The 25311-nt window shown below is 43.2% G+C and overlaps 1 long non-coding RNA gene across 1 annotated transcript; it reads left to right on the top strand.

Moving 5' to 3' along the window:
* The first annotated feature begins 3577 nt into the window (after positions 1-3577).
* LOC122551996 lies at positions 3578-23800 on the top strand. Its single transcript, XR_006312246.1, has 3 exons — positions 3578-3588; positions 11792-11797; positions 23701-23800. It is a non-coding gene; the product is annotated as an uncharacterized LOC122551996 (long non-coding RNA).
* Positions 23801-25311: the final 1511 nt, after the last annotated feature.

Genomic DNA, 25311 nt, shown 5'->3' with positions numbered 1-25311 from the left:
GTTAGAGCAGAAAGTAGCTCTCTTCACACACATTACACCACTTAAATCCCAATATAACCCATACATTTAGCAGATGCAGATGTTAGCAACATGGTGATCAGTGTGGGTTCTGAAGGTTTAACTTAACATCAACTAGTATGTAATTTAGGTTGCATTAGTCAGAGGTAAATGTAGGGGAATGGGTTTGGGTGAGTCACTCTTCGGAGGGTCGGTGTGGACTTGTTGGGCCGAAGGGCCTGTTTCCACACTGTAGGGATTCTATGGACCACCATACCCAGTGAGGCAACCCAGAAGACTTCAAGGAAAACAAATACTGCTGATGCTGAGGACAGCATCTACTATTTTATTAGTACCTGTTGGCCAGGAGCTCTCTCCACACCCCACTCTCTGTTCTCTGCAGTGCAGGCCACCTTATATCTGAAAAAAGTTTATCTTTTGTTCAGCAGTTTCTGTCAGCTTTTAGAAGGACATTTTTAAGTAAATTAGCCAACCTGTACCTCTTGCAAACCGGTGGAAGGATCTGGAGAAAGATGATTGAGAAGCAGCATTCTGATCAGCGCAAGAATCATAACAGTCATCTCAGCACGCCTTGTGAACTGCAACCACTCGATCTGTAACCCATGTTTATTTCCTGTCTTTCCATCTATCTCTGTGTGTAAGGGGAAGTTTATGAGAGGATTAGAGTTTTAACTTATCGAGTTGTATATCAATAGTTCTGATCTGTTTACCTGTTGCATGTAATTCTTTTGTAATAATTATTTTAGTTCAGTACAGAAACCTGGCCCATGCTTTCCATCAACAATATCAATCTGAAAATCGGGAAAGTTGGGGAATTTTGCATACTTATTAAAATCTTTAACTTTTAGGATACCTTTTGAAATAGTGGGGCTTGCTTTGCAGTATATTACCTCAGTGAGTTGTAACAGCACAGAGTGAAGTAGGATTTTATGAGAGACAAATTTAAGGCTCCACCTTCCCAATAGTCTTTGTGCTAATGTTGAGTCTATTCTTATAACTTGTAAATAACACTACATCTGTTAGCAGTCAAGATTAGAGTGGTGCTGGAAAAGCACAGCAGGTCAGGCAGCATCTGACGAGCAGGAAAATCGATGTTTCAGGCAAAAGCCCTTCATTCTTATTAGTACCCTCATACATATGTCCCTAAAGAACCTACACACTTTGATGAGATGGATGGCAGCATGTGTAACAGTAGCGCCCTTACCTCCAGGTGAGAAGTTCTCACTTCAAGTCCCTCCTCAGAACCTGAAGGCTAAGGAAAGTATGCCAACACGGCCAAACAAATTGACTCTCTTTCTCTGTACTGGGCAGCATTGTGGCACATTGGTTAGCACTGCTTCCTCACAGTGCCAGCGACCCGGGTCTGATTCCAGCCTCAGGTGACTGTCTGTCTGTATGGAGTTTGCACATGCTCCCCATGTCTGGGTGGGTTTCTGATGGATGCTCGGTATCCATCCACAGTCCAAGGTTGTGCAGGTTAGGTGGATTGGCCGTGCTTAAAATTGCCCTGTTGTGTCCTAGGATGTGCAGGCAAGGTTGGTTAGCCATGGTTAATACTGTATTAGGGTGGAATGCTCTTCAAAAGGTGGGTGCAGACTCGATGGGTTGAATGGCCTCTAACTGCACTGTAGAAATTCTATGAATCTGTTCAATTTGTCTATGCTAGGCAGTAAGAGCAGGGTGTTGCCCAGTCAGCCAGAACCATGTGGTAACTGTAGCAGATAGCCTCCCCCCACACACACTCCACACCCCCACATCAATTAAAAGATTCTTATGTACAGTTTCTTGCTGGCACACAATGCAGATGATGGAAATCTGAAGTAACGTGATGAGAAGTTAGAACCACTCAACAGTGCGGGAAACAGATGGAGAGAATAACAGAGGGAATGTTTCATGTCAATGACCTTTCATTAGCAGTTTCAAAAAAAGTTTCCTTATCTTGTAGCATCATTTAGAATGAGGTTCTCTGTGTATTGAACCTCAATATTGTAAGAGAGATTGAGAAAGAAGGTTCCATTCACTCGTAACCTTTTGCCAACTGACCTCTGTTGGGCTTTCACTCCAGCAACTCCTGAAATCTAGCATTCTCATTCTTGTTTTCAAGTCCCTACATGGACATTGCTCTTCTTAACACTGTCTGCCCTTCTGCTCTAAAGTCTTCCAAAAACTCTGCATTCCACCAATTCTGGTCCCCTGTACATTACCCTTTGCCTCAACATTGATAGCTGTGCCTTCACCTGTGAAACCCTTATGATCTGGGACTCTGATCATCCTCTCTACTTCTCTGCCTCTCTATCACTCAATGTTTCTTTAAGACACTCTCCAAGAACTACCTTTGTCGTCCAGGCTTGTAGGAATCGGAATTGTATCAGAAATCGACCAGGTGTTAATTTCATACTGGGTTTCTCCCTGTGAGCTCCAGGTGTTATCTCATGCAGTACTATGTATGCATTATGTTTCATATGTCGTCTCTCATGTCACCATGCCTTCAGCAGGAAGGGATTACCTACTGGGATTTCTATTGCTGGTACCATGTTTAAATCCCACTGGCGGCATGATGGCTAAGTGCTGCCTCACAGTGTCAGGGATCCAGGTTCGATTTCAGCCTTGGGCAACTGTCTGTGTGGAGTTTGCACATTCTCCCCGTGTCTGGGTGGGTTTCCTCTGGTTTCCTCCCACAGTCCAAAGATATGCAGGTTAGGTTAATTGTTCAGGGATTTGTAGGTTAGGTGTATTGGTCAAGGATAAATGTAGGATAATAGGGGAGGGGAGTGGGTCTGAGTGGGTTACTTTTTGGAGGGTCGGTTTGGACTTGTTGAGCCAAACAGCCTGTTTCCACACCGTAGGGATCCTATGCATTGCAGGTAAACCACTGACAGCCACGACGAGCCCTTCATAGCACATGACAGAGGGAGGGAAATGAAGAAGGACAGCTTCCAAGGAGACATGGGTGGTACAGGTGACATTTCTATGGAAACACAAACTCACACTTGTAAATGTATTGCTATTCCACATCATCAGCACTCTGATTAACTCTCATTGTAACTGCAGCTACAAGAATCAAGTAACACAGGCTACCTGTCCTTTGTGCCATACCAGATTAAAACTCTGACAGAAAGTTATGCTTTCCTTGACGCCCAGTACAAAATAAAAACTTGTTAAGTATGCATCAAAACCCAAATAGCTGCATTTGCTTCACTCAACTCACATCAATTGAAGGTGGATGTTGATCGAATTCTGTCCAGCTAGTTTCAATTGATGCTGGCTCTGGCTGACTGGTCATCGCACTCCCCTTACTGCCTGGCACAGTCATATCAAAAGGATTGTTAGAATTGTAGATTCCTTACAGTGCCCTATCATGCTGAACCACATCTTCAGGAGGTCTATTTTTCACTCCACATTATCGCTTGTGGAAGAATGGGCTGCGCTGTCCCTATGCTCCACCTCAGTCAGGCAAAGAGAGGATGCAATGGGTGCTGAAGGGCTGGGAGACTGGCCAGCAGTGTTCCAAGGAGGAAAATGAGGACATTGAGCAAGAGAAATCAGCCTCCTGCATTTGACGCACATGGCGTGGGCATGAGATTGATGTAGCACAGTGCCATACAGCAATGTGTCCACCCCCTTTTGATTGATCGTTTTTGACAGCAATGTCAAGCTGCCTGGATTTGTGCCCATACTGGAAGACAAGGCATGACAGAGCTGCTGTGCATGTGGTGTCAAAGCACAAAACAAGAGATGGCAATGCATTGGCAAAGATGGCTGTGAGCATCCAAGTAGGTGCAAAGTGAGTAAGCTGAGATGCTGCTTACTCCAAAGCATGAGGTGTGTGCTTGCCCCTGCATGCAAAGTGCCCTGGCAGCAGCATTATTATGAAAGGGTGCTGTTGTACTCCAAAGTGCAGTATTGAGGTGGACATCTATATTGTAAGTGAGTCGGAGGTGTGTCATGATGAGACAGGTGCATGTCCAATGCCAACCTCCACTGACTGGAAGGATGCAAGTTGTCATGTCCAAGGAGCATGCTCTGAGTTATTAGGATAGTTGTCCATGATTGCCCTCTCTTTCGGCATTATGGGTCAACCTACACCACGTGGACTCCAGCGGTTCAAGAAGGCAGCTCACCACCTTCCCAAGGGCAACTAGGGACGGGCAATAAATGCTGGCTCAGACAGCGATGCCCAGGTCCCACAAGTGAATATAAAAAAATAAGATGGTGGTCCAGAGGAGCAAACGGCAAGCTGGATCTGCCAGGTACCAACTCTAACTTCCAAGTTGGAAACTGTCCATTTTCTTTCTGGCATAGGGAGAACAGCAAACTGCATATGAATGATGCGAGAATAGGTAATTAGTGAGATCTAAATGTTTGCAAATCGGACCTCTCGCTACTCACTAACGAGATTCTCATCCAACAGATCAAAGCTTAGAAGGAAAGATGGTCTTTCCTTGCATCGTTGCCCACATTATTCAGAGCCTGGGATAATTCCATGTTCTGTCATAAATGTCTCCTCATGTGATTTGACATCAATCTTGTTCTGATAACTTTCCAGTGAAGAGCCTAAGAAAATTTTACAATATGAAAGGTACTTTATAAATGCAAGTTGTTGTTGAGTGAGAGCTTTTTAATTTCCACCTTGTAAACTCACCAATTTAGATTTGTAGTCTGAAATGCTAAGTTAGGGACTGTATTAAGGTCAGCCAGGTGGACCTCAGAATATGAGTTCCCTGATTGGGGTTGTTAATCTGGTCCAGTCAGGGACCTTGGCTGGCAGATATAAATTGGAGTGTCGGAAGGGATGTAGGAGCAGGGTGCCTTACTAGGTTGGTGGGGAGGTCTCTGTTCTATGCACTTTTTAAAATCTAATTGGACTGTCTTATATGTATTTGTTACTGTTACTGTTTTGTGATGACAGAAAATGGGATTTGAGGTTTGTCCTCATTTCCCTGAAAACTGGTTGAACGATAGGATTTGGGGCCTGGCTTTGCTGTTCCTCTCCCTTGTAAATTGCTGTTTCTCTGTATACAGCTGTTAATGTTAATTGTTTTGTAAAATTGGTTTGTTTTGTTTACTAAAATAAAAATAAATAATTTGGAGTGTCAGAGGTTCTGTTCATTGAGAGCTGGATGTGAGGCAGCTGGATCAGTGTCAAGGACTCTCCGTTTGTGTCAGGGAGGGGACTGACTCTGTGCTAGCTGGGCCACAGTCAGTGTGTTACTGCTGCTGTTGGTTTCTGCTTGTTTTTTGGGAGAACCTGATTCCTAAACTAGCTGGTTTAAAAGCCAGTTTTGTTAAGTGGTATTCCCTTTTTGTTTATTGAGGTCTGATTTCTAAACTGCCTGATCTACACAGTTAATGTGTTTCAGTTCTCATTAGGGGATTGTTGTTTCACTGGCTCATTACAGCCTGTGTGTTACTCTTTTTTTTATCATTTGAGAAAAGGACATTGTTGATTTTGAGGCACTCTGGCACCCTTACACTCTGGTTTCCTTTGTTTTTTGAATGTGTTTTCACTTTTTTGGTGTTTGGACTGAGCACTTGTGAGAAAATACATCTTTCCAGATGAGCGGTTCCCGTGGGTAGGCCTGGCCCTTTGTGGATGACGAGGCCTCTGTAAAGACAGAACACCTGTGTGTGGGCTGGGAGGTGAGCAAACCCCTGTGAGTTAACTGCGCCTTTACAACGTACTGTGATCATGAGAGTGGGCCTGGTCCTTTGGATGGACCAGGCCTCTGCAGAGACCTGTGTGTGTGCTGTGGACTCTGCCTTCAGGAGTGAACCAAATCCCTGCGAGTTAACTGCGCCTTTACCATGTACTGTGTTCCTGTGAGTGGGCCTGGTCGTTTGGATGGACCAGGCCTCTGCAGAGACCTGTGTGTGTGTGCTGCGGGCTGTGAATTTTCTGCCTTCGTGCGTGGACTCTGCCTTCGGGCAGGAAACTGTATTGTGAGGATTTTGTGAATTCCGTTAATGTACGTGTGTTTTTATAATAATTGTGTTTTGAGTGCGGGCCAGAGTGGGCTAGTCAGTACATAAGGCAACTGGGAATTGGAGGGTCGATGATCGGCTTGGGGGAAAGCAGGCCAGGAGAAGCCTGTCAGTACATGGAGCAGGCAGGGCCAGGCAACTGACAGCGTCCTCTCAGGAAAGCCAGTGTAGGGCAGGCTGGTAAGTACGCGGGGAGGCTGTTCCAGGTGCCCAACGGTGGCCCGTAGGAAGGCCGATTGGGGAAGGACTGGTCAGTATGCGGGGAGGTGACTGGGGAGCCGGACAGCTGATGGCCGGCCCGTTGGAGTGCTGGCCAGGGGAAAGGGTGAGTCAGTACACGGAGCAGCTGGGTGCTGGTAGGCCAACTACCTGAATGTAGGAAAGCAGGTTAGGAGTGATTTGGTTAGCACGGGGGTGACCGGGAGCCAGTGGCTAACATCCGTCCCGGAGGAACGCAGACTGGGGAAGGTTAGTCCTCTGAGTATAGTCGTTTTTTGTGAATTGCTGCTTTCTGTTGATTGTTAACTGTTATTTTGTACTGTTTAATGAAATAAAAATAAATTGGAGTGTCAGAAGTTCTGTTTACTCTGAGAGCTGGATGTGAGGGAGCTGGATCAGTGTCAAGGATTCTCCGTGTGCAAATAAAGGGTGAGTTGCCAGTCTCTGTGGAGTTATTTCAATAAGCAGTCATTAAAAGTCTATAAATTAAAATTTGTCTTCAAACCAGTTTAAATTTTCACTTCTTGGCATCAACAATATTATCCAATTATAATTACATCTTAACATTAATGCTCTAATGTAAGTGCTGGTAATTTGGATGCGTTTCCCATCTCAATTTCCCAAATAGCGAGTTACACAAGGCCACTAAATGTGAAGCTAGAATGAAGAGTGCTTTCTGCTTAGTTATAGTTAGTAATAAAATAGCAATAATCTCATGTATTTATAATGGCAGACAGTCTCTGAGCCAGAAGGCTTACAATCTGCTGGGAACAGATTTCTAAAGGTGTAAGTGAGGTAGCAGTGGAGGATTTGTTGAGAAACATATTCTCTTAACATTCAGTGGACCAAATTATACAAAACAGAGAACCAGTGATTACAAAAAAAAATCAATGTCAAGCACTTTGTGGTTTGAATTTTAACTTTTTAAATGAAATATTCAATAGACAATTATCTTTATAAATCAGGGCTTGGCGTTCTCACAGTCAATGTCAAAATGTTACAACTTGAAGTTGGATTTTGGCATCCTGCCTGAGATGGTCAACATGCAGCATGTTGACTATGTTGTGCGGGTTTGGTGAGAGCCATGGGAGGCAAGATCTGCCACAAATGCCACATCTGAAGCGGTTATTAAGTGTGTGGTTGCAGGTTGTTATTTTCACTGCTGGCACCAGTTGCCTAACCACTGGTCATCTCAGTGGCACATGCCAGCCCACCTTCCTCTGTCATTGTTAGTGTCTCCCAGGACAGGAGCCATAATCAATATTTCAGGCCCTTGTGTTGCATTTAGAAGCATACTGCTGCTCTTACTCGGATTAGTCCCCGTACAGAAAATCCTTGGGAATGCAAACATGCCTGAGCCAGGGAAATTGCTGTGCTTCATGAGTATCAATTGTGGGATCGTGGTCAAACAATGACTGAGTGAGTGGTGAAAATAGCTTCTTTATTCAGCAACTGCAATAGCACAAGTTCGAGGCGGCAATAGAATCCTGAAATACAGTTCTTACAAGAGCTCTTTTATACACAGTTCTTACACATATTAAAATTCCATTACCATGGTGTAACTTTGTTTTATCTATTGGATACAAAGGTTTGAGGGGCTTCTGTCTTGGGAGACAGGAGAGGGGTAAAACACGCTAAGCGCTGGTTGTTACTCTTGATAGGATTAAGAGTGTCTGTCCAGTCTGCTTGTATAATTAAGAGTTATTAGTGCTTTTGTCTTTTAAGTTAGTAAAAATATAGCCTATATACTCTAAATAAGTTAGAAACGATACCTGTACTTAATAAAAGAATACAGGATATTAAACTGATTACCGCAGGTCGGTTGTGAGATTTGTTTACTATTTGCCGGTGTGAGTTTCATTCATTCGTACAATTGCTGTTTTGACAGACAGTTTCTTAAAGGGGTAGCCAACTACTTAAAAGGTATTTAACAAGTTCATACTAACTGAGGAAAATGTTTGATGTTCTGTAACCTATTCAGGTCCAAGACATGGTTGGTAAGGGCTGATTAATATAATAGTCTTTCTTGGAGACATGATGGTGGGGATGGCATTGTTCCGAATATGCTACACCTATTCAGAGTTCAATAGGCCTAAACACTGGTTGTAGCAAGGGCTGATAAGAATTGAACGTGTGGAAAAGCAGTAATGGTTGAAAGGGTTATTTTAATTTGGTCTATCTTTTAATAGTAAAACATACTACAGAACCAGGGTTTTATGAATGAATGAAACTGGAATATGATGTTTGCTTGTGAGTGGGTTAGTAAATGAGTAATGAATGAAGAAACATAAAGCACTTGAGTGGGGAATATAAAGCAGTTGATTGGGTTGGTGAAGGGACCTAGAATATAATATCTCACACAACATACTTGTGGGTTTTGTCTCTGGATACCTACTACCACAATCTTGAGCTTCCACAAGATGCCCAGAATGTACCACCACCAATGAAGATGAAAATTAAGAATGCTATCAAGAGATGAAAAATTCATCCAAGTTTCACAGCCATTCAGCAAGTTGCTGAGAACTGAGGCCTTCCAAATCATCAGCTTGGTCCGAACTGTCAGATTGATATTATTCCATAACTCAGGAATTGACCTATGGTTGTACAGCTTTATTGTTCACCAGGTTCCGCAATAAGCGGTTCATCACCGTGGACTCCAGGGAACAGAATTTGCTGACTGCATCCAGTAGGGTTTTATTTAGAAAGATTAAGGATGAAGACGTGACATCCTGTCCTATGACCAAACTTTGCCTATGGTAGGAGTGAACAAGTTCGAGTCATGTGGGAGACCATCCGTCAGTCTTTGTAGCTGAGTTTCCAGGTGAGCGGCTTACAAAGCATCACTACTGCCGAGGAGTGCGCTGATTGAGATTTGCTGCGCTTCTCTTTGCTTGTAGTTTGGATGGAGTCTGATCTAGTTTGCAGGTATTGCCCTTCCATAACCGCAGGGAAGGCAATTTCAGCAGCATGGAGAAGAAGATGCCAACAGAGTAGAAGATGCCAACTGAGTAAGAGCTAGGAAGCAGCCATGTTTCACTCCATTCCTCATTTCTTTCATCCAAGTGCATTGAGGTCTGCGTATTAAATGACCTGGTTATATTGCTAAAGAGAAATTACCCCTCTCTGTTTATTGATAATCTCTGTGATGTTACTGTAACCCATAGTCATGCAGTGTTTCAAATGCATTGTGTCAAAGGGTCTTTTAGATCCTCTTCCACATATGAATCAGTTCCAGTTTGCCAATTAACCTCATAAGTCAGTGGATGATGATCTTCTGATCTTGGTCCATTTGATCCAATAATACATGAAAGGATTAGGTAGTTATGCTCACACTGCCTCGGTTGATTTCTTTTTAGCTTTTAATACCAGACAGCCATTCAAGATTATTGAGAAATTAAAAAACATTGATGTTAATCTTACTCTCTTATTTTGGATTAGTGATTACTCTCGCAATGGGATCCAATAGATGTTAGACTCTGAGATCCACTCAGATCTCATGTTGATAAATATTGCATCACCTCAGGACTGGGTAGTTTCGCCTTTGCTTTTCATCTTCTGTATTAATAATTATTGATCAGAGTATGGTGACATAACAAAGTACATTGATGTATCTGTGGGCATCATTCAGGAATGACAAAGTAAGCTATAAGAACTCCGTGGAGATGTTTATTCAATAGTGCAATGACAACAAGACCATGGAACTGGTTATAAACCTTTAGGATAAAAATGAATTTGCGATGTCACTGTGATAGGTATACATATCAATGTACACACCGAAGTAGCCACCAGCTACAGGTATCTAACCTTCAAAGTAGATACCAAGTTGAATTGGGAGGCAGAGGTATGGTGGCCAAGGGACATACTCATATTATACCATCTCAGGAAATTAAAATTTTTTCCAAGTAGATCTATAATTATCAAATATTAACTCTGATTTCTCCTCCACAGATGCTGCAGACCTGCTGAGCTTTTCTAGCAATTTCCATTTTTGCCAATGAAATATTTCCCTATGGGTTACTCTTTGGGATATCTCCCTGGTGCTATTGTACTTGAAAAGGAGAGTTTGTAAGTGTACAGACATTGTTGAAAGAAGGGATTTTGATGAGCAGATGACTCTCGCTGAAATCTGTTCTTGAAGAATCTTTTCAAAAATAATCATTATTGTGATTAGTGAGAATCACCCATTGTCTCAGGATAACTTTTCAATGTGTTGAGGGAGAAAGATCCCTTAGATGTAGGACAAACTGGTTCTTCAACTTGTTCAAGCCTCTGTGTTGAAAAACTTTCAACAGGAGCTGATGAATGAATGATGATATGCACCTTATGGCGGGATTAATTTTTCCCCCTTTTTGCCTTTTCCTATCCTCATTCCTTGTCAATTTTGTTATTTTTACCAGCTTAATGACTGATTAATTCAATATGCTGGAACAACTTTAACCATAACTAATCAAAGTTAGATTCTTGTTATTTCATTTGCATGTCATTTTTTAATCAATAATGTAACGGAAATTAGTTTCCACCAGTTATTAAATTGAATTTGATTTTTTAAATATTGATTTGCAGTTGTTATAGTTTGTATAGAGCAGAAGCCCAAGGCCTAGATGAGATGCTGTTCGGAGGATGGGTGCTGACTCAATGGGCCTAATGGTCTCTTTCTGCAATGTAGGGATTTTATGATTCTATGAATTTATCCTTGTGATATTATTATACCCAGACCCCAGGTGAGCTTCCCCAATCTGTTATGGCTCCAGATGAAATACCCCAAACTGTTTAGCTCCTGGGTAGAATTATAGAATCTTTACAGTGTATCCCATTTGGTCCATCAAGTGCACACCAACCCTCCAAAAGAACACCCCACCCAAACCCACCCTCCTACCTTATCACTGTAACCCTGCATCTACCATGCACCAATCCACCTAACCTACACACCCCTGGACACCATGAACAATTTAGTATGGCCAATCCACCTAACCTGCGCACATTTGGATTATGGGAAGAAACTAGAACACATGGGGGAAACCAACACAGACATGGAGAGAACATGCAAACTCCATACAGTCATCCAAGGAAGGAATCGAACCCAGGTCCCTGGCAGTGCTAACACTGAGTCACCATTCTGTCCAGGTAAGGAGGGATGAACTGGCTTCCCTTCTTCATTCACCTACCCCCTTAGTTTGTTGCAGCAAAGTTAATTTGAAAAAAGATTCCTTCTCTGATGGATATCTTTCTCCCAGACCCAAGTTAACTTGTGTTTTAACCAGGCTTTCTTGAATTAATAAAAAGGGTGAGAGTTTATTGATTACAAGACCTGAAAAGAATTAGCAACACAGTAAACATACAAATATATCTGAACTATGAGGTGAATCCAAAGAGTGAAAATTTAAAAGATGTGTATTTATACACAGATCAGTCTGATTTCTTTTGGGCAGAGTGAACAATTAAACATTGTGGCCATTGTTGTGAAAATTTCTAATATTGGCATTGCTAGTTGAACAGTTAATTTTTGACATTCTTGATTTTATAGGTTAGCTAAAGTTTCTTTATCCAGATTCCTTTTTTAACTGGTTTTCAGCACTGAGTGAGAGAGCGTCTTCTTTTACTTGCAAGACAGTCTTCTCTTTGACCTTCAAATCACACTAATACTCAAACACAGGTAGGAACACTTGAGAGTGTTCAGTCTCACTAGTCCACATGCGTTGAACTTGGTTTTTGAACCCGTGTTTTTGTGTATTATTCACAGAGAAAAACACAAAACATTTTTGGGACCGAATCTGCAGGGGGCTAGCTTTTCTTTAGCACGAGGCCATCAGACCCTTGTTATCTGTGTAGTCACAGGAGGCTACAGTTCTATCTGTTTTATATTTCTTTGACATCTTTAGGTGTTACATGTGTAACGTTCCATGGGCTTTACACAGGACTTTGCCAGACTGTCACTGAGTTGAAATCTGTGCTATAGACCTGTGAATCAGACATTGGCGATGGGTAAGTTATTTGCACTGATTCTGAAAGATAGGATTTATATGCATCTGGAGAGGCAAGGGATGATTAGAGATAGTCAACCTGGTCTTGTGAGGGAAAATCATGTCTCACAAATGTGATGGAGTTTTTTGAGGTTGAGGGTAGCCTGGTAGACGTTGTTTACTTGGACTTTAGTAAAGTCTTTGATAAAGTTCCACATGGTAGACTAATTAGCAAAGTTAGGTCACAAGGGATTCAGGGTGAGCTTGCCAATTGAATACAAAATTGGCATTACAGTAGGAGACACGAGAGTAGTGGTGGAGGGTTGTGTTTCAAACTGGAGGTTTGTGCCCAGTGGTGTTCCACAGGAATCAGTCCACTTTTGTTTGTCATTTTTATAAATGAATCGGATGAGAAGAAAGGGGGCATGGTTAGCAAGTTTGTGAATTATACCAAAATTGGTGGTATACTGGACAATATTAATCATATCTGAGAATACAAAAATATCTTGATTAAGTGGGTCAATTGGCTGAGGAATGGTAGATAGTTTAAGTTTGATCAATACGAGGTGTTGCATTTTGGCAAAATAAACAAGGCAGAACTTATGGGACTCTGGATAGTATTGTACAACAGACACCCATGGGGTTCCGGTGCATAATTCTTTGAAATTTACTTCACTGGTAGACAGGTTGGTTAGCACGCTTGCCTTCATTGCTTAGACCTTTGAGTATTGGAGTTCAGATGTCACATTGAGGTTGAACAGGATGTTGGTGAGGTGTCTTTTGGAATATTATGTGTAGTTCTGGTCACCCTGTTACAGGAAGGAATTTATTAAACTGGAGAGGGTTCAGAAAATATTTACCAATTTGTTGCCAGGAATGGAGGGCTTGAGTTGTAAAAATAGGCTTAATAGAGTCATGTACAGCACGGAAAGAGACCCTTCGGTCCAACTCATCCATGCCGACCAGATATGATAATCTAATTTAGTCCCATTTGCCTGTATTTGGCCCATATCCCTCTCAACCCTTCCTATTCATATACCCATCCAGATGCCTTAAATGTTACAATTGTACCAGTCTCCACACTACCTCTGGTAGCTCATTCCATACATGCACCACCATCTACATGAAAACGTTGTTCCTCAGGTCCCTTTTTAAATTTTTCCTTTCTCACCCTAAATCTATGCCGTCTAGTTTCCCCCACTCCAGGGAAAAGACCTTGTCTATTTACCCTATCCATGTCTCTCATGGTTTTACAAACCTCTATAAGGTCACCCCTCAGCCTCCGACACTCCAGGGAAAACAGCCCCAGCCTTTTCATGCTCTCCCTATAGCTCAAATCCTCCAACCCTGGCAACATCCTTGTAAATCTTTTCTGAACACTTTCAAATTTCACAACATCTCTCCAATAAGAAGGAGACCAGAATTGCACACAATATTCCAAAAGTGACCTAACCAATGTCCTGTACAGCTGCAACATGACCTCCCAACTCCTGTACTCAGTACTCTGACCAATAAAGGAAAGCATACCAAATGCCACCTTCACTGTCCTATCTACCTGCAGCTCCACTTTCAAGGAACTATGAACCTGCACTCCAAGGTCTCTTTGTTCAGCAACACTTCCCAGGACCTTACCGTTAAGTATATAAATTCTAACCTGATTTACCTTTCCAAAATGCAGCACCTCTCATTTATCTAAATTAAACCCCATCTGCTACACCTCAGCCCATTGGTCCATTTGATCAAGATCTTGTTGTACTCTAAGGTAATCTTCGCTGTTCACTACACCCCCAATTTAAGTGTCATCTACAAACGTACTAACTGTTCACACCCAAATCATTTATATAAATGACAAAAAGCAGTGGACCCAGAACAGATCCTTGTGGCATTGAGACTTTTCTCACTGTAGCGTGGAAGGCTGAGGGGTGACCTTTATAGAGGTTTATTAGAATCATGAGGGACATGGACAGGGTAAATAGCAAATGTCTCTTCCCTACGGTGGGGAATTCAAAACTAGGGTTCATACGTTTTAAGGTGAGAGGCGAAAGATTGAAAATGGACATGAAGGGTAACTTTTTTTACACAAAGAATGGTTGGTGTATGGAATGAACTGTCAGAGGAAGTGGTGGATATAAGGTCACTTGTTAACCTCCCATGCTCCAGTGAAAAAAGTTCTAGCGAGTCCTTGAGTGCCAGCAACATCCTGGCAAATCTATTCCGAACCCCCCTCCAATTTAATAATATCCTTCCTCTAGCAGGGAGAACAGAACTGTACACAGTACTCCAAAAGTGGCCTCTCCAATAAATAATTGAAATTTGTTAATTGTATGCTTTTCTGTGCAAATGTTTTGTGCTGCTGCCTCCAAGGATACCTACGCTGAGTCAGTGCTGGAGGATATTCCATTGGAAGATCGCGGAGGAAAATAATTTTGTGTCTGGTCATGATCTGATCCCTTCCCTTCTAAGGAATAGCATGGATGTTTCAGCACAGGAGAGACCTGTCAGACTTGGAAGATTCCACCCAGGGTTTCTGATCCTGACCTTTATTTCTCCTCATGCCTGAAGCCACTCATCATCACGTCAATAAAACAAAAGAACAATTTGCTGAACTGCAGGTTCTCACAGCATTGAGATTCCATGCAAGTGCCCTCTTCCAGCTATCTATGAGGGATGTCAGAGGGTTTAGTCTGTCACCTTCACTCAGATGCCGAATCAGCATAAAAACCTGATGCTCGCATATCTACTCACCTGGATGATTTTATGTATCAGCTTAGACACAGTGCAACATGCAGTAACGTTAACAAGAATTATGTTCAATCATTTCCAGTAATTAAGTTTTCTTTTGTGATTAATGCAATTAATTAGACTCACATCCAAATGCAGGATTCTATCTAACCCACACTGTAAAACAAATGCTTGCATTTATATCGCAACTTTCAAGGGGAAACGTCCTTTCCAGGTGGATGTGGAAGGGATGTTTCAGCTCATGGGAGAGTCTAGAATTAGGGGTTTATAATTTAAAAATAAAGAGTCACCTATTTAATACGGAGGTAAGAGAAGGAACCTTGTTTTTCTCTCACAGGGTTGAGTGTCTTTGGAATTCCCTTCCTCAGGAAGCAGTGGATGCAGAATCTTAAAAATATTTTTAAGGCAGATGTAAATAGATTCTTGACGGCCAAGGAGATGAAGGGGTAGGTATGTAGAAATATAGAGTTGAAATTAAAATTAGATCATCCAAGATCTTATAGAATGGCAGGGCAGGCTCAAATGGCCAAGTGGACTACTCTCTTCCCTTGGTCATATTTTTAACACAGTCAGATATCCCAAGTAGTTCACAGGTGAGTTATCAAACAAAATCTGAAGTTGGAATTTTCCATGTGAGGTGATATTAGGACAGGTAAACAGCAACATAAGAACAAGGAACTATTCAGCACAGGAACAGATCCTTCAACACACCAAACTGATTCCTAATCCTTATTTAGATCCACTACTTATTGCCCGCAGGCCGTTTCTATCTCTCTGTTCACCTCGTTCATGTGTTTATCAAGATACGCCTTAGACGTTGCTAACATGCCTGCTTCCACCACCTCCAACAGCAGTGCGTTTCAGGCACCTGCAACCCTTTGTGTGAAAGGTTTTCCCCACACATCTCCCCTAAACTTTCCCCCTCTCATCTTGAACCTGTGCCATCTTGTAGTTGACCTTTCCACCCTGGAGAAAAGTCTCTGACTATCCACTCTACCTATACCTCTCATAATTTTGTAGACCTCTATTAGGTTACTCCACCCCCCCGCCCCCTTTCCAGTGAAAATAATCGAGTTTATCCGACCTCTGCTCATACCTAAAATATTCCAGACCAGGCAACATCCTGGTAAACCTTCTCTGCACCCTCTCCAAAGCATATGGTTGAAGGGATCTTGTAAAGGAAGAGAGATTTGAGGAGGTGCAGAGGTTTGGTGGGGGGGAATCTAAGAGCTTTATGCTTTGGCAGCTGGAGGCATAGCAGTGAATGGAGGAGTGGTGCAGAGATCTCAGGGGGTTATAGATGCAAAATACTGTAGATGCAGAAAATATGAAATTAAAACAGGGAATGCAGCAAATAGCAGACCTGAGGCATCTGTCATGAGGGAAACCGAGTTAACATCTCAGGTCAATGACCTGTCATCAATACTGAAAACAAGCAGGTATTAACCGACTTAAAACAAGCAGCGAGACAAGGATTGCGACAAATCGGAGGCAATGTGTGTGAGAGGTATGGAGGGCAAAGGAGGTTAAATGACCAATGTAGGGGACAAAAGGGGATGATGACGCGCCTTTTAAATCAAAAACAAAAATAGCTCTAGAGATGGATAAATGGGAAAGCAGGCAAATGGTTCTGACCTGAAATTGTTGAACTCAACATTGAGGTTAGAAAGCTGTAAAGCACCTCATTGAAGGTCAGGTGCCATTACTCATACTTTATGTTCAGCATCATTGGACATAATGATGTCCAATGGGGCAAAGGGTTTTAATGGAACTGGAAGCTCAGGATTGAGCTTGTGGCTGAACAGCAATTGCCAAGATTGCTTTGAGTGTTCCCAGCATAGAGGAAATCATGTCTTGAGCAGTGAATGCAATATATATAGTTGTTAAGAGTACAAACGGTTCACCAGGCAGGAATGTTTGGGGCATTGGACAGTGGAGAGTTAAAATGATAATTGCTAAGGGCTAGAGGAGCTGATGAAGATAGAGAAAGGTTAGGCCTGGAGGGATATGAAAACAAGATTGAGAATTTTAAACTCGAGACTTTTATCAAACTTGGAGGCAGTGTAGATGAGTGAGTGCAGGGCAATCGAATAATCAGGACTTTGAGCCATTGAGGCCGACAGCACTGAAAAATGCCCTTCAGCCTATCGTATTCAAGCTGGTCAAAAACAAACATTTAACTATTCCAATACCATTTTCCAACACTTGGCCCATAGCTTTGTATGTCTTGGTATCACAAGTGTATATCTAAATACATCTCAAATGTTATGGGGATTTCTGACCCTATCACTCTTACAGGCAGTGAGTTCCAGATTCCCATCACCCTCTGGATGAAAATGTTTTTGCTCAAATTTCCTTTAAACCTCTGTCTTTACTTGAAACATCTGGTCCTTGGTCATCGATCCCTCCACCAAGAAAGTTTCTTTCTTTCTGCTATATCCACGCCCCTCAGAATTTTATACATCTCAATCATGTCCCCTGTCAGTCTCTTGGTACAAGCTTACCAATTCTCAGTTGATGTGCAATGCAAGTTTAATGTATCACAAATGTGCTTTCATCATGGTAAGGTAGCTAACCTACTTTAATGGCTGGATGCTAAAGGAATGGGGATAGTGAACTCTCAAGAAACAAAGGGACTTCTTGTGGTATCACCTATCGACTTCCTAAGAGGAACCTGAGGCTTGTGTATCTCCAGTGTGCTAAAACATATGTTGACATATTCACTATCTGCAGGCAAACAGTCCTGTGACCCCAAAAAAACTGACATTGTAGTTTCACACATGGCAAGACCTGTCTTTACCAAATCATCAAATCATACATTACAAAAGAAGCCATTTTAAAAAAACTTTAAGCAGAAAGGCCTGAGGGGTTTTGTTAGGGTATGATCAAAACATCACAGGTTTAAGTTAACAAAACAAAAGAATTGCAGATGCTGGAAATCTGAAACAAAAACAGAAATTGCTGGAAAATCTCAGCAGCTCTGGCTGCATCCGTGGAGAGAAATCAGAGTTAATGTTTCAGGTCCAGTGACCCTTCTTCAGAAGTAGCACTCAGAAATCCACTTTTTGCAGACATGTCTGATTACTGTCCGGGAATACACAAGGAAAGGGATCTAAAAAGTACTTTCAACTCCACTAAAGCATGTGTACCCACCTGGGGTTGAGCGTAAGCATGCTGTGAACTTCACAGTTGAAGAACTATCCCTAGTTACCCCGTGTTGCAGGGAAAGACCTTCTCCTACTCTGAGTGCTAGAAGTCAGCTAGCTTAGCTAGAAACCAGTTTAAAATGAGGAACCAGGACAAAGAATCAGCATGCAAAACCAAGTCTTAAAAAGTCACCTGTTCAACTGCCAACATCAACTCTACTGGAATGCTCCACCATGTCCACAATGTTCAACTATCCGTTCTTCGTAAACAATTCCAGAGATGATCTATACATGGATTTTGAAAAAAAACCTTAAATTTTTTTGGATTCATCTCTTATTTGCAATCTGTACAAGTCCTATGTTAGCATATCATCTTGCTTTTAGTAATTAATATGCTCACACTTTTTTATTAATTCCAGAATGTCTGTTTAAATCGTAAGTTCATTTGCTTCTGGAGGAAAGGTATTCGCGAGGGAAAGGATTCTTTTTAATTTAACCTTGTTGCAACAAACCCAGCGTAGGGGGAAGAGGTAAATGAATAAAGTAGGATAAAGAGTAAAGAACAGTACACAATGAACGAAAAACTCATTCCTTGTCAGCAATGAGATTAACTGTTTCGGACAGTCCAGCTGGAACCAGAACAGAGTCCAGTAGTAACAACAGAAACTTGAAAGGGAAAATTTTGCACGCTATAAAGGAAGCAGAGCCAGTAGAAGTCTTCTGCCTTCAGCGATAGAGCTCTGTGTTGCAGGTACTGCACCTCTGAGAACTGCCGGTACATTATCAGAAAAACTTGAGACAATGCAGCGCTCCATCAGTGCCTCACTGGGAGGGTCACCCTGGAATACGTGGTCAGAATCCGAAGGGGAGGAAGTTACCTACAATCTTTTGAGTTTGGTTTGAGAACTGACATAGCGAAGGAGGCCATTCAGCCCACCATGCTCTCTGGATAAATCTCTTAGAGAGAACATGGTGGGCTGAATGGTCTCCTTTGCTATGTCAGTTCTCAAACCAAACTCAAAAGATTGTAGGTAACTTCCTCCCCTTCGGATTCTGACCACGTATTCCAGGGTGACCCTCCCAGTGAGGCACTGATGGAGCGCTGCATTGTCTCAAGTTTTTCTGATAATGTACGGGCAGTTCTCAGATGTGCAGTACCTGCAACACAGAGCTCTATCGCTGAAGGCAGAAGACGTGAATGAATTACTATGTAAGCATCGTGTTTCAGTGTTTTCCCAGAGAAACACACTTGCTACCTCTGGAAAACTGGTAGGCAAAAGTGAAACCTTTGAGTAAACTGTGCTTCATTCATGATCTTGAGAGAGACCCGTCAAATTCTTAGGATCTCTTGACACTAAAAGGTCAAGGTGAGGCCGAAAGAAATGGAGGCCTAGAGAAGGGAGAGGGACTGCTGGCAGAAGGCTGCAGCCAACAATGTAAAAAGGCATCAGGCAGACTGGTGGCACCCCTTTAAGTCCAGAAGCGGGAGGGGAGGTTGCTCCCAAGATCCCACTTTGAGTATCTACTGAGTTCTGTGAAGAAGATATCATATTAATAACAGTGCAGCTTGTACTGAAAGCACAAGATTATGGATCAGTCAATCATCTGTCATGTCTCACCCATGGTCACAGACTCTGCCATGGATGAGAAACCAAAAGAGCTACTTAAAGATTGCACTGGAGTATGTTTACATTCATTATGAGTTTCACAGATCCAGATAAGCCCTTCAACATTTTCTGCTGTCCAGTTACAGCTTTGTCTGCGCTGAATAGAAATGGTATCTATTTACTGTCAAGCTCAGATATTTTGTTGTCAAAAGCCCACTTTTGAATTTAAATCAGCCCAAACAGAATCAATTCCAGAAATGTTAGGATGAATTCTCCCTTGTTTACTCCCACTATTAAAATTGTGTCACAGATAATGTTTGGAGGACTGACCTGAACTTTTTCAGTACAACTACAAGTTAGCTACAACCACTCACTTTGATTCATCGCTTTACCCCATGGATGTCAGTGAATACCTTGACAAAAAGTTGAATTTTATTTTCGCTTTATTCAAAAATATATTGGTGTTTGTCCAAGTTTCCAGTATCACCAATATAAGCCACTTGGATATGATGATGACCTCTTCTGTTCTGTCCTTCTCAGTCCATCTTTGTGAACCTTAAAGGAGATTCTAGTGGTAAATACATAGATGTTGTATATTGTAAACAGAGTTTGCTGAGTCTAACCTTTCAAACTGCAATGTGATAGTTTGGAGGTTTGACAACTTATCATGACCTGGTGACCATATACCTATTTAGATTAGATTTAGGTTAGATTACAGTGTGGAAACAGGCCCTTCGGCCCAACAAGTCCACACCGACCCGCCGAAGCGAAACCCACCCATACCCCTACATTTACCCCTTACCTAACACTACGGGCAATTTAGTATGGCCAATTCACCTGACCCTGCACATCTTTGGACTGTGGGAGGAAACCGGAGCACCCGGAGAAAACCCACGCAGACACGGGGAGAACGTGCAAACTCCACACAGTCAGTCGCCTGAGGCAGAAATTGAACCCGGGTCTCTGGCGCTGTGAGGCAGCAATGCTAACCACTGTGCCACCGTGCCGCCCAAATTGGAGAAGTATGTATTGTATTCTGTTGCACTTGTTTGACAACTTGCTTGTCTTACTGTAGTTGCTGTCACTCATTCTTTTTGATGTTTATGGAGTACCTGAAAACTGGAAGAGACAGAACAGTTTGGACACTTTCTGGGTTGAAAAAGGTTTTTAACCATACAGTTCCTTGGAAATTAAGTCAACAGTTCAGTGTGCAATGGTTTATCTACTGTTTAAAGAAAGTCAAAAGACTTTGGAGAAAAAGACCAGTAAAGCTTTTAGGGAGAGAATAGTGAGGGTCTGTGTCCTTCAATTGCTGGCAAACCTAGCTTTGGAATATATTAAATGCACCCCTGTACTGATGGCTGCTGAGCAACCCTTTGTTGTCAGTATGGAAGAAGACCCAAAGGTGGCAAGTCTGACTGCCTCTCTCCTTCTCCTGGCCGAGGTTCTTGAAAACCTGGTAAAGTTAGCAAATATTTGTACTTCTGACCACCTTACAAAACCTGAAAGGCTGAACCATGACTACTTTCTGAAAAATCAGATGCAGCATGATCTCAATCTGAGTTGAAATCATTCGTATACCTGTGGTCAATTCAAATCTGTCAACAAGAAACCTGGCCAACCCTGAAAATTAATCAAGTTTTTTGCTTTCTTTTCACCCCTTGACCAACAACGGTGTTATTTCTTTCCTTTCGCCCCTCATTTTTGAAAATAATCTCTGCAGAGTCTGTTATGTGAATGCGTTGTGTGAATGTGTCTGCCAGGGATTAAATGGAGATTGTAATTCAAATTTGGGATTATTCCTCAGACGTTTATTAGATTCTGCCTCCTGTTTAAGCAAACGTTTTATGTTATAATTAATGGATTATTTTAAGCTCATTAAAGAAACATGGTGAAGTTTATTTTATTATGAATAGTAGTGCAAAAGGGAAACAATTGACCATGTTGATGATTGAATCAACACACTTATTAATATTCATGATGGTAACTGGTGGTAAAGTAGGCTTGATTACTAGTGTATTCTTCTCCTCTTATTTGTAACAATATCATGATCATGTCTCTTACAGAAACACTGACTAGGACCATGAACCATGATCAACATTTAAAATTCTCAAGCATTCATTGTCCATTACATGTCACTGACAACATAAAGAAATGTTCCTGTAAATACATTCCAAGGTGTTGGGTCATATAGGGTAGATTCTCATCTTCACTGTCTGTTTGGGAGAGGGCTGGGTAAATGCATAATTTGACGAATGGCCTTTTGCAGAACCAGACTAAATCAGTGGACAGGAAAATCAGCCAATGATGAAAAATGATTGGCTACAGCACACACTCAGCCTCTGTTAATGTGGCAATTTCCCATGTTGTAAGATGTGGCTATGGGTATGAGTCCATATTATGATGGTAAGATGTGGTCACTCAGTGACACCAGTCTTTGTTGCCTGTTAAAGGCATTAAACACCGCAATGTCAAGTCTACTTCTATGAGAGGCATCTGACTCTTCTTGAGCCATAGAGTCATAGAGCTGTACAGCACAGAAACAGACCCTTCCATCCAACTCATCCATTGCAACTAGATAAGCTAAATTAATCCAGTCCTGTTTGCCAGCATTTGGCCCATATCCTCCATATCCTAGGATGCAGATGCTGCCATGAATCGGCTGCACGTCCTGGCCCTGGGCTGGCTCCTGACAATGAGGATTGGAGAGGGGTGGAGGTGGGGGGAGTGAAAGTCTGTGTAGCAGCAACTGCTCCAGCCAGCACCAAAGGTACCACAGTGCTGTCAGCCAGTCGTTTGGCAGGAGTGAGTGAGGGACACAGTACCTTCAAATAGCTGACATTGCAGGGGAAGTGTACCCCTCCAATTTTGATGGCTGAACAGGAATCCCCTCCCACACCTCACCAATCAGATAAGTGCTATCCATGAAGAAGGAGCAGGGGAGCGGGACTAATTAGAATGTCCTTCGAGAAAACTAGAACAGGCCGGATGGACAGCATGTGTTCAACTTTTTAACTGTACTGTTCCACGATGATATCATTCTGTGGTTTTATTTTGTGGGAAAAGATTGGCTGCAGGTTAGACATCTTATTTTCCTTTACTAGGCAGGTAATCAAACACAGAGACCTGGGGTGCAGGTTCATAGTTCCTTGAAGGTGGACTTGCAGGTAGACAGGGTGGAGAAGGCAGCATTTGGTACACTTGCCTTTATTATTCAGTGCATTGTGTATAGGCATTGGGATGTCATGTTGCGCTATACAGGAGATTGGTTAGGTGCCGTTTGGACTATTGCGTTCAATTGTTTAACTTGAAATTAAATTATTAGAGGGCATAGGTTTAAGGTGAGAGGGAAAGATTTAAAAGGGATCTAAAGGGCAATGTTTTCAGTCAAAGGGTGATGTGTGTATGGAATGAACCATCAAAGAAAGTGGTGGATTTGCATACAATTACAATATTTAAAAGGCATAGGGATCGGTACATGAATAGAAAGAGTTCAGAGAAGTATGGGCCAAATTCAGGCAACCAGGGATGAGGCCAGTTTAGGATATCTGGTCAGCATTAACGAGTTGGACTGAAGGGTCTGTTTCCATGCTGTACATCTCTATGACCCTAAAATCAAAATCAGGTTGGTGTACATAAAAGATATATCACAGACAGGGTTACAATGCGGACATGAGCTACTTGAAGCCTTATTCCAGTTCCACACTTGTTCTTGCAAAGAGTGGCAGTAATTTTGCTCTCTCTTCTATGAAAGGCAATTGCTGGTTGAGAAATGGGTAAATTTGAAATTGAGATTAACGGGTCTTTTTCTGCCGGTGTTATGGGCTTTGGAGCAACAGTGTTATGGAGTTAAATGGAGTAAGGTTATCCATGGTCTCATGGAATGGCAGAACAGGCTCAAGGGGACAAATGACCTACTCCTGTTACTCAGTTCTTACGGTGAAAGTTCAAGTCCTTGTCAACTGTTCCAGAATCTTCCATCGGCCTCCGAAATCACTCCGGCACCATTAACCACGCAGCCGCTAGAGCGCCCGCGGCAGCAACCGCCGCCGCGAACCATGACGTCACTTCCGCCCCCACCGACCTCGCAGCCTCCGCGATCGCCGCCCAGACAACCGCCTCCACGATCGCCAGGAAGACCATCGCCGACAGATTCGCGGCCTCCGCGGCTATCGGGAATAAGCCGATCTCCGTCACCATGCCTAACCCCGCCCCACTGCCGATCCCGTCCCCACCCCCACACCTAACCCCCCCCTTACTCCCAGCTCCAGCACCACACCAGGTCCTAGTTCCCAGCCCTGCCGTGTTTTCACCATCCTTCCAGAACTATCCCTCTCTGAGGATGCAAGATCAGTCCTCCGCAGAGGCCTCACCTTCATTCCCCTACGCTCTCGGATTAACGAGTTCAACACGCGGCATGACATCGAACAATTTTTCCGCCGCCTTCGCCTCCGCGCCTACTTCTTCAACCAGGACTCTCGCCCACTCTCTGACGACCCTTTCTCCCGCCTCCAACACACCCCATCCACCTGGACACCCTGTGCTGGCCTCTTACCTGCCCTCGATCACTTCATAGCCAACTGCTGCCGCGACATTAACCACCTCAACCTCTCCACCCCTCTCACCCACTCCAACCTCTCACCCTCGGAACGTGCAGCCCTCCACTCCCTCCATTCCAACCCCAACCTCACTATCAAACCGGCAGACAAGGGAGGCGCGGTGGAAGTTTGGCGCACCGACCTTTACACCGCTGAGGTTAAATGCCAGCTCGCGGACACCTCCTCCTACTGCCCCCTTGACCATGACCCCACCTCCCACCACCAAACCATCATCTCCCAGACCATCCATAACCTCATCACCTCAGGGGATCTCCCATCTACTGCCTCCAATCTCATAGTCCCACAACCCCGCACCGCCCGTTTCTACCTCCTGCCCAAAATCCACAAACCTGACTGCCCCGGACGACCCATCGTCTCAGCCTGCTCCTGCCCCACCAAACTCATCTCTGCATACTTCGACATGGTCCTGTCCCCCTTAGTCCAAGAACTCCCACCTATGTTTGGGACACCACCCACGCCCTTCACCTCCTCCATGATTTTCACTTCCCAACGTCTTATCTTCACCATGGACATCTAGTCCCTGTACGCCTCCATCCCCCATCACGAAGGACTCAAAGCCCTCCGCTTCTTCCTTTCCTGCCATACCAACCAGTACCCTTCCACTGACACCCTCCTTCGACTGACTAACTGGTCCTCACCCTGAACAACTTCTCTTTCCAATCCTCCCACTTCCTCCAAACCAAAGGAGTAGCCATGGGCACCCGCATGGGCCCCAGCTATGCCTGCCTCTTCGTAGGATATGTGGAACAGTCCATCTTCTGCAGCTACACTGGCACCACCTTTTCCTCAGCTACATCGATGACTGTATCGGCGCTGCCTCGTGCTTCCACGAGGAGGTTGAACAGTTCATCCACTTTACCAACACCTTCCACCCCGACTTCAAATTCACCTGGACCGTCTCAGACTCCTCCCTCCCCTTCCTAGACCTTTCCATTTCTATCTCGGGCGACCGAATTGACACGGACATTTACTATAAACCGACCGACACCCACAGCTACCTAGACTACACCTCCTCCCA

This window comes from Chiloscyllium plagiosum, chromosome 7, assembly GCF_004010195.1.
Source record: "Chiloscyllium plagiosum isolate BGI_BamShark_2017 chromosome 7, ASM401019v2, whole genome shotgun sequence".
NCBI classification, from domain to species: Eukaryota; Metazoa; Chordata; class Chondrichthyes; order Orectolobiformes; family Hemiscylliidae; genus Chiloscyllium; species Chiloscyllium plagiosum.
Note: the sequence above shows the minus strand (reverse complement) of the source record. Positions and strands in the feature narration are given on the sequence as shown.